Source organism: Hippocampus comes, unplaced genomic scaffold (assembly GCF_001891065.2).
Source record: "Hippocampus comes isolate QL1 unplaced genomic scaffold, H_comes_QL1_v1.1 scaffold356, whole genome shotgun sequence".
NCBI classification, from domain to species: domain Eukaryota; kingdom Metazoa; phylum Chordata; class Actinopteri; order Syngnathiformes; family Syngnathidae; genus Hippocampus; species Hippocampus comes.
The window spans coordinates 13139-22089 of NW_017805633.1; positions in this window are offsets into that span (position 1 = coordinate 13139).

The window sequence follows — 8951 nt, forward strand, 5'->3', positions numbered from 1 at the left end:
TTGCTGCCTTCGGTTTTCTCTGCATTAAGTGAAAAGAAAGTCTCTATCAAGTTGACATCAGGTGACGTGGTGATTTGGTTATGGAACAATATTTCATTTATAATATGTACAGTAATGGTTGATGTCAGAGTTTTTCTCGGACAAAGTTAAAGAAATGACTCGGCACACAGGGAAAATTGTCTTCATTAACGGCGGGAGGGATCTCCAAGGGCGAACGACGGTTGTTGCCCCGGTAATCACGCTCAGAGTTCCCTGTCCGCCAGTTTGGACTTTTATTGTTACAAATGCAAAATACAAGAAAAACACTGCCCCCGATATTTGCATACCGTGCCCCCGGTCCGGCCCCTCTGTAGTCATTGGTTACCTTGGTTTAAGCTTTGAACCACCGGTACGTTGACGCCTTTCTGTCTGGTCTACAATGAATCAACAAGTTGCAGACTTTGCAGACGACAAATGTCGCCTGGGCGCGATAGGCGTTCTCAAATCATCTTTTGTTGTTCCACAACGCTTTCTTCCCGAATTGTTCATTCCCACTTTGTGACCGAGTCTGGCCTTCCCTCTGTTCGCCCCCTTGCTTTGACGTGATAATTGTGGATTTCAAAAGCCCTCCGCCCAGACGGCCGACGCCTTTGCGCACAGGCATTTGGGGGCGCTGGATACGCACCCAAACGTCTAGACGTGCCCAATTAAATGAAACTTTAAACATGATACAATTTTGCTCAGAGATTTCTCTATCAGTTGATTGTTTTCACGGAATGCTAAGGGTCATTATCCATCTGCGCCTTGAAACGGCATTCTGGAGGTTTTCTTGGAGAAAGGCATAAATTATCATACATTTTGACTCTTGAGCTGTTCCTATCTTTTTTTCGATAACTTAATTCCGTGACCTCCCATCATTTTTGATCCAAGTTGAACTTGACAAAGTTGAACGTGGTTTCCAGCCATCCATCCGTTACCCAAGGCGCTTATCCTCTCGAGGGTCATGGGTGTGCTGGAGTCTATCTCAGCTGACTTCAGGCAGTAGACGGGGTACACCCTGCACTGGTGACCAGCCAATCACAGGGCACATAGACCAATAGATCAACAACCATTCGCTCTCATAATCACACCTAGGGACAATTTAGAGCAGAGGTCCCCAACCTTTTTTCTCAACTCAACTCAACTGTATTTATAGAGCACTTTCAAACAGCCATCGCTGCATACAAAGTGCTGTACATGGAGCAATTCAACATATACAACAAACAGTAAAGCAAATCGGGAATAAAGACGGTAGAAAGCACCGAACAGCAAAACCAAGAACAAATCTAAGTCATGCTGAGTCAAATGCCAAAGAATACAAGTGAGTTTTGAGGCGGGTTTTGAAGATGAGCAGCGAGGAGGCTTGCCGAATGTTCAGTGGGAGGTCATTCCAGAGAGAGGGACCAGCAACAGAAAAGGCTCGATCCCCTCTGAGCCTCTGTTTAGTTCTTGGTACTTCTAATAATGTCTGGTCCGCAGACCTGAGGCGCCGGGCAGGTGTGTAGGGGCGGATGAGCTCAGAGAGGTAAGGTGGCGCGAGGTTATTTAGAGATTTGAAAACAAATAAGAGGATCTTGAAAATAACTCTAAAATGTATGGGGAGCCAGTGAAGGGATGCCAGAGTAGGAGTTATGTGCTCCCTCTTACGAGTACCAGTCAAGAGGCGAGCAGCGGCATTCTGGACCAGCTGGAAACGCTTAATGGAGGACTGGCTGACTCCAAAGTAAAGGGCATTGCAGTAATCGAGCCAGGATGTGACAAAGGCATGAATTACTGTCTCAAAGTGTTCATGAGAGAGGAGAGGTTTTACTTTGGCCAGCTGTCTAAGGTGAAAGAAGCTGGATTTAACAACGGCACCAATATGCCGGTCAAGTTTGAAATCACTGTCCAGTTTAAGGCCCAAGTTTGAGACTGTTGACTTAAGATCAGGAGACAGGAGGCCCAAGTCTACAGGATGGGATGTACAAGGGCCACTGGGACCAAACAGTATCACCTCTGTCTTCTTTTCATTGAAAGTCAAGAAATTTTGTGCCATCCAGGTTTTAATTTTTGCCCCATGTCAGACAATATTTTCAGGGACCGGCCTTTAAGGCCAGATAGATACAACAATATAATATGATATGACCTGCATGAAAAGTGTGGTGTTTTCGAAACATAATAATAAACACAAATCATGACATGAGGAACGTCCTATTTGGCCGCAACATTCTCTGGTCGCTATGGTAATGTTTAAATGTGCCTTCAAAATAAGATACGCCGCAAATAAAAAGTGCATGAAAAATACGACTCGCCATCCGCTTATTATGCAGAGTAGGCTTGGTGCGTGTGAATCTCCCATTGAGATAAAGCCGTATTTGAAATAGGACTCCTGATAATGTCTGTTAAATGTTACTTCTCTTTCTTGAAAGTCGTAGGCTCCTCTTCTGGGCCTTTTCCCCTTCCCGAAAAAAACTTTTCAAAGACCTTTGTTTTTTATGCGGTAATCACGTGACCGAGAAGCGTGCGTTCACCTGTGTCAAGAGTGACATACTGTCGACTGACATCAGAGAGAATCCGGTAATTTTTCAAAATAAAATATCTTTCTGAGTCCGAAATGAATAAAACGGAAGGAATGTAAGTTATTTATTCTTTCTGTGCGGCCCGGCACCAAATGACCCGCGGACCGGTACCGGTACCGAGCATTCACTCATATTTTTGGACTGTGGGAGGAAACCGGAGTACCTGAAGAAAACCCACACAGGCATAGAGGGAACATGCATACTCCACACAGGGAGGCCGGAGCCGGAATCGAACCCACAACCTCAGCACTGTGGGTCGGACGTACTAACCAGTCAGCAATGTGCTGCCCCTGGTTTCTTTGTTCTCTAATATTAGCAGTGGTTTGCACTGTTTTAACCATGGTTTTGATTTAACACTCGCTAACCCCACAAATGCATGTTAAAATAATTTTTGGCGGGTGTTTATAAAAACCTACCCTTCTGTTTGACTGGTGATGCATGAGGCAATTGAGTCAGTCATATCTACTTGGCCATCGAGAGTATCAATTACGATTCTCCAGGAATCGTACGCATTTTAAATTTCCGGTTACGCATTTTTACGGTGCCTTGATAGCCAAGTCGGCAAGCCGAGACCAAAGCTGAAGTGCGCATGCAAGCGTCGCATCGGTGGACCTGGCGCAATCACAAGTGTGGCTTAATTTTTTTCCAACTAAATAAAGAGTCGCCTCAGTGCAACACTTACAATCCGAAGATATTGTGCAAAGCAGTTGGCATGGCGTGTAAACGCTAACAGAGTGGCGTGAGCTTGGTGCGCCCTCCCACTTCTAGCTGACAGCGCGCTGAACTCTACTGCCATAAGCGGGTAAATTAAACAATAAAATATGTCAATGGCCAACAGTGACACATGTAGCAACTAAATGGTGGGTCGACTCAAATGCAAATAACCAGATAACATTAGCATATGTACAGTAATTTCGATACGAAACGAGCATGTATTTTCTTCTCCGGTAATAGACATGACTTTGTCCCCAAGAGGCACATCGTAAACGCACGCCATCTGTACCTGCTGCTAATCCGAAATGGGTTCCCAAATTGCTCTTCTTTTGTCTGTCAACACAAAAGGTGAGCATAGCAATGGGAGCTCAGTGTATACAGTACTCATTACTGAACGCTGAGGTCTTTTGGAGGTCAGGGGTCACTCCTTAAAATCTGACTGACTCTGTGGTGGCCTCAGCCATTCACTATGGGCATAGTCTGCTGGTCAGACAGCATCTCAACCTGTGACAGGGAAAGACTGGACCGACTAGTCAGGAGGGCCAGCTCTGTCCTGGGCTGCTCCCTGGACACTCTGGAGGAGGTGGGCAACAGGAGGATGCTAACTAAGCTAACAGCTATGATGGACCGACCCTCCCACAACCTCCAGGCCACCCTGACAGCACTGGGCAGCTCCTTCAGCCAGAGACTGGTACACCCGCACAGAAAAGAGGGAGAGGTGCCACCGCCCGTTCTTGCCGACCGCTGTCAGGCTGTTGAATAAACACTCATGAAAACCTGCACTCACCCCCCCCACTCACCCATTTTAAACCGCACAGCCACTTTGCAGATGCTTATATGCTTATATTTATAATTCAATCTGTACTGTGTGCAGTCCATTTTTTTTAAATTGTTTTTTTTTTTGTGCAAGCAAATACTTGTTTTGTTTTTCTATTTTCTCTTTTCATAATTTTTGCTGCTGTAAATTGCGAATTTCTCCATTGTGAGTCAAATAAAGGTTTTTCTTCTTTATGCGTGAACTTATGAGATGTAGATCTGTTCCTTTTCCTTTGCATTGAAAAATGATTTATTTATATTATTACACAACAAGGGGTAGGACTAGATAAGTTGTATACTTCTTCCTACTCCTTTGAGCATATAACGGTGATGATGTTTGTTTTACTTACTTTTTACTTTTTATTTTTCCTTTTGTAACTTTTGCTTGCCTTTTGTCAAATTGTTATTGTATTGTATGTTCAATAAACTTCAACTTCAACTTCAACTTATTTTCAGGAGTAAAGCTCGAGTAAAAGTTAAAAAAAAAAACATATTCAAGTTAATCAATTCAATATGAGTTAAAATAACCCTGTGAGGAAAAAGTAAATAAAAAAGTGAAAAGTTAAAAGCTATCAATGTGTAGACAAGATCAAATGAATTCATCCACAAACAACTGGCTAGCATCTTCATTTAAATATATATATATTTGTAAATACACAAATACACTGTATAATTGGGGAGGAAGAACAGCTAGATCATAAAGTAAAACATTAATGATTTTTCAACATTTTGGCCAGGCCAGTAGCCTCAGTGAATGATGACTAATTTGGCTGAAAACAAGGAACTCAGAGATGAGAACTGTTTTTTATCACTTTATATATATATATATATATATAAAGTAAACTGATTGCAATATTGTTTCTCACAAGTGAGGCATAACGAACCAGGTGGAGTGTCCCAAAAATGCAGATTCAGATAAACTGCGTTACAAAAAATATTAATAGAAAAGCGCACCATCAAAGTATAAACAGATATCACTTTTCACGAGGAGCCAGTAAAATCAAAGCATAAAGAAAAAGCAAGGTAATAGTAAAGCCGATAAAAGTAAAAAGAAATGACAAGAGTCCAATTACACAAAACAAAATAAGAGCAAGATAAAGGACAAAATACCGTATTGGCCCTAATATAAGACGGCCCTGATTATCAGACGACCCCCTCTTTTTCAAGACTCAAGTTTGAAAAAAGACTTTTTGAACACCAAATTAAGTTTGATACAGAAAATAATTACAGTACATCTGAAACAAATGATTATAACAATATATTTGAGAGAAAAAGCATGTTATTTTGCCTCATTCAAATCTTAATATCTGAACATTTAATTATGTAAACTAAAGTGCAATCACATTCGTAAATGAATGGCTACTGGTTTTTGAAATGTAAATTACATCATAACTTCTCCTCAGCTGCCGGTTAACCTAACCAATCTCCAACCCACTTTTCTCCAGATTGTCGCTACATTTCTCCATTTTCTGTTATCTCTTCTATTATTTTCTTCTCTTTTCCTTCTTACCGCTATTTTTTATTTTTCTTCTTCGTGCTACCGCTATTTTTATTCTTCGTGACAGGGGTTCACGTTGGCCTGGTAGTCAAGTTCAGCATTCGCTTCAATGATATCTGGCGCCATCTAGCGTCGTGAATGGGTATAATGTCTAGACCCCGAAGATAAGACGACCCCCACTTTTTCTTATCTTAACTGTCTTATTTCAATGCAAACAACACCATCTTATATTCAGGCCAATACGGTAATATCAATACTTACAAATGAAGGACGAGAGAGCAAAAACGACTATGACGAGATTGAAAGGTCTCGAAAAGAACACTTGAGCATGACCAGCAAGCAAGGTCAATAATCCGACAATAACTGGGCGGCTTGGCAGTCCTTAAATACATGGCAAGCTTTGATTGGGAACATGAAATAAGTGTGCTTGCTGGAGGGAAACGTCTTCACTCCAGCTGGGGCTGAAAGCAAAATCAAAACAGACAGAACATAACAATTACATTTTAATCCTATCGTTTTAGCCATTAATCCTCAAGAATGAATGATATGGGAAAAGAAAACTGTTGAGTAATTAAACAAACAGCACACACAAACATACCTTTCCAGTAAAGACTCTCATTCCCCACTTGTGTGTAATAGCCTTTATTCAAAGATGAACATTATCCAGGCAGGCGAGACGAAGCCAGAATCAGGAAAACGTGGAATAATAAACAAATAAAGTGCAGAATTCCAAATACGTGATAAAACAGGTCGTGGGAAATCCACAAATCCTTCAGAATCCTGAATCAAAATGCTGTTTTTATGTAACAATCAATTCATCCATTTTCCGCTCCGCTTCATCCTCATTTGGGTCGCCAGTGTGCTGGAGGTGATCCCAGCTGTCTTCGGGTAGTAGGTGGGGCACACCCTGAACCGGTTGCTAGCCTATCGCAGGGCACACACAGGTGAACAACCATCCGCACTCACACTCACACCTCGGGACAATTTAGAGTGTTCCATTAACCTGCCATGCATGTTTTTGGTCACGTGGCAATTTGCTTTGCTCCTCATAATGATGAGCAGGATGTAAGGAAGTTGTCTCCTCATGACGGGATCATTTTAGACCTCTGCCAAATTGTTGAATTTTCACTTGGTGAATTGCAAATAGCTATGACCGATAGCCATAAACATAAGTGATTTCCATCTTGACATTTTGGATTGATAAACAGGAAACATTAGCCCTCGATAGTAAGCCTCAAGTCATTAAATACAAGGAAGATGACATTTTCTAACTCGAAATGTCAGATGAAGAGACGAAACTTAATTTCAGAGTGCCAGCTCTGTCTCCAGCGGCATCCCCAGCTTAGTCTGGGTGGCAGTAATCATGTTATTTGAAGTAAGAGTCACTTCATTGTCATGATTTACTCTGTACTCATGAGTAAATTTGCATCACTATTTTTCTTTTCAGCCGACTCAGCACATATTTGTTTTTGCAAATGACACATTTTAGTTTTTGATGCAAAAAAAAAAAAATCATCTTGCGTTTTTTTTAGTTCCTTGTTGGCATGCAAGCAATTGTCTCCAAATAAAATGTCATTCAAATATGAGAATGAACAACTGAGCCAGTCGCCAACAGCCAATAGCTTTAAAAAAGAAAAAGACTGGAAAATATATTAATCATGAATATCTCTGAGGTCGAAAACAAACAACAACAAAAAAACACCAGCAGCACATCCGAGACCTGCATTGACATAAATTAGGAGTAGCTCACATAAATGTTAAATTCTTGGGGACCATCAAGCTTAGAGGGTAAATTGTACGCTCATGTACAAAAAGGCAGAATCAGACACCCTCCAAAATTCAGGTATCCAAATTTAACGTATATAGTGCTCTGCAAAAAAAAAATAAATAAAAAAAAGTCACTTTCCCTGATTTTGCTATTTCCAGGTATGCATTTGAGTTCCTGCAGCTTCTCTAAGCCTTGAGCAATTCTATTACTGTCTTTTCATCGGTTTTGAAGGAACATCTAATTTGATAATATTCTGTCATACAGCGCACCACGGTACACTATCTCTCATGTTAAGGTATTCTAATAGCAGGGGTAGGAAACTCCAGTTCCTTGAGAGCCATATCCTGCCTGTTTTAAATTCCTCCCGACTCCAACATACCTGATTCAAACGATCAGCTCACCAGCAAGCTCTGTAGAAGCCTGAAATGATTATGTAGGGAGGGATTTAAAACAGGCAGGATATGGACCCGGATGTCCCTCCCCTCTGTTCTATAATCATCTTCAGATTGATCTTTTCAACATCCTTTTGATGCCGTTCATTGCTGTTGTGGTGACTTGTGGACGTGATGTTTTACTGTACATGTATATATGTTTTGACGGTCAGACATTTAAAGTTCTTCCCTCATAGAGTGTAAAGATGATCTACTGCAGGGGTGTCAAAGTCAAATGGACGGAGGGCCAGATAAAAAATTTTGCTGCAAGCCGAGGGCCGGACTGATCGAATGTTCATTGAAAATTTTAAAAATGACCACACATTGTTTATTGAATCAAATTTAATTGACTGAAAACCTAACAAATACATTCCAATATGGTCAGATAAATAAAGCAACATTTTTTATGGCTATGTCAGTAAGCTTAATTTTCAACAGGCACAAAAAAATTTCCTTTGTATAAAAATACCCATAACATGAATGAAAGAAGCCGATATTCAAGGCACTATCAATAGTCCATATTTTCTCTTTTAGCAAAAGTAGGCTCAATTTACTTAGAAGAAAAACAAATAATAGTACAGTAATTTTCGATCATTTACTCGAATAAAATATTTTTAAAACATAATTGGATTGAAATAGTCCTCCGGATTTTCCCGGAATTCCGGGTTTTTCAAATTTTTATGAAAATTTCTCCGGAGAATTGAGGAAAATTTGCATAATCCGGATATTAGTTGACAACATTGAACGAAGACGCGTTTGAGTTCATTGTATATTGCTTTCACGAGCGTAGCCATATTGAGGCACTAACACTAGTAACAGTAAAGATATTTTTGTTTGTGTAATAACGACAGAAGGCATGATGGCGTTTGACGAATGGTTTAGTACAGGGGTCCCCAACCTTTTTTGCCCCACGGACCGGTTTAAGTCAGACAATATTTTCAGGGACCGGCATTTAAGGTGTGGCGGATTAATACAACAAAATAATATGGTATGAGCTGCATGAAAACTGTGGTGTTTTCGAAATATAATAATAAACACAAGGAGCGTCTAATCTGGTCGCAACACTCTTATCGCTCTGGTAATGTTTAATGCCTTCAAAATGTGATACAACGCAAATTCAAAGTGCATGAAAATGACGACTCACCACA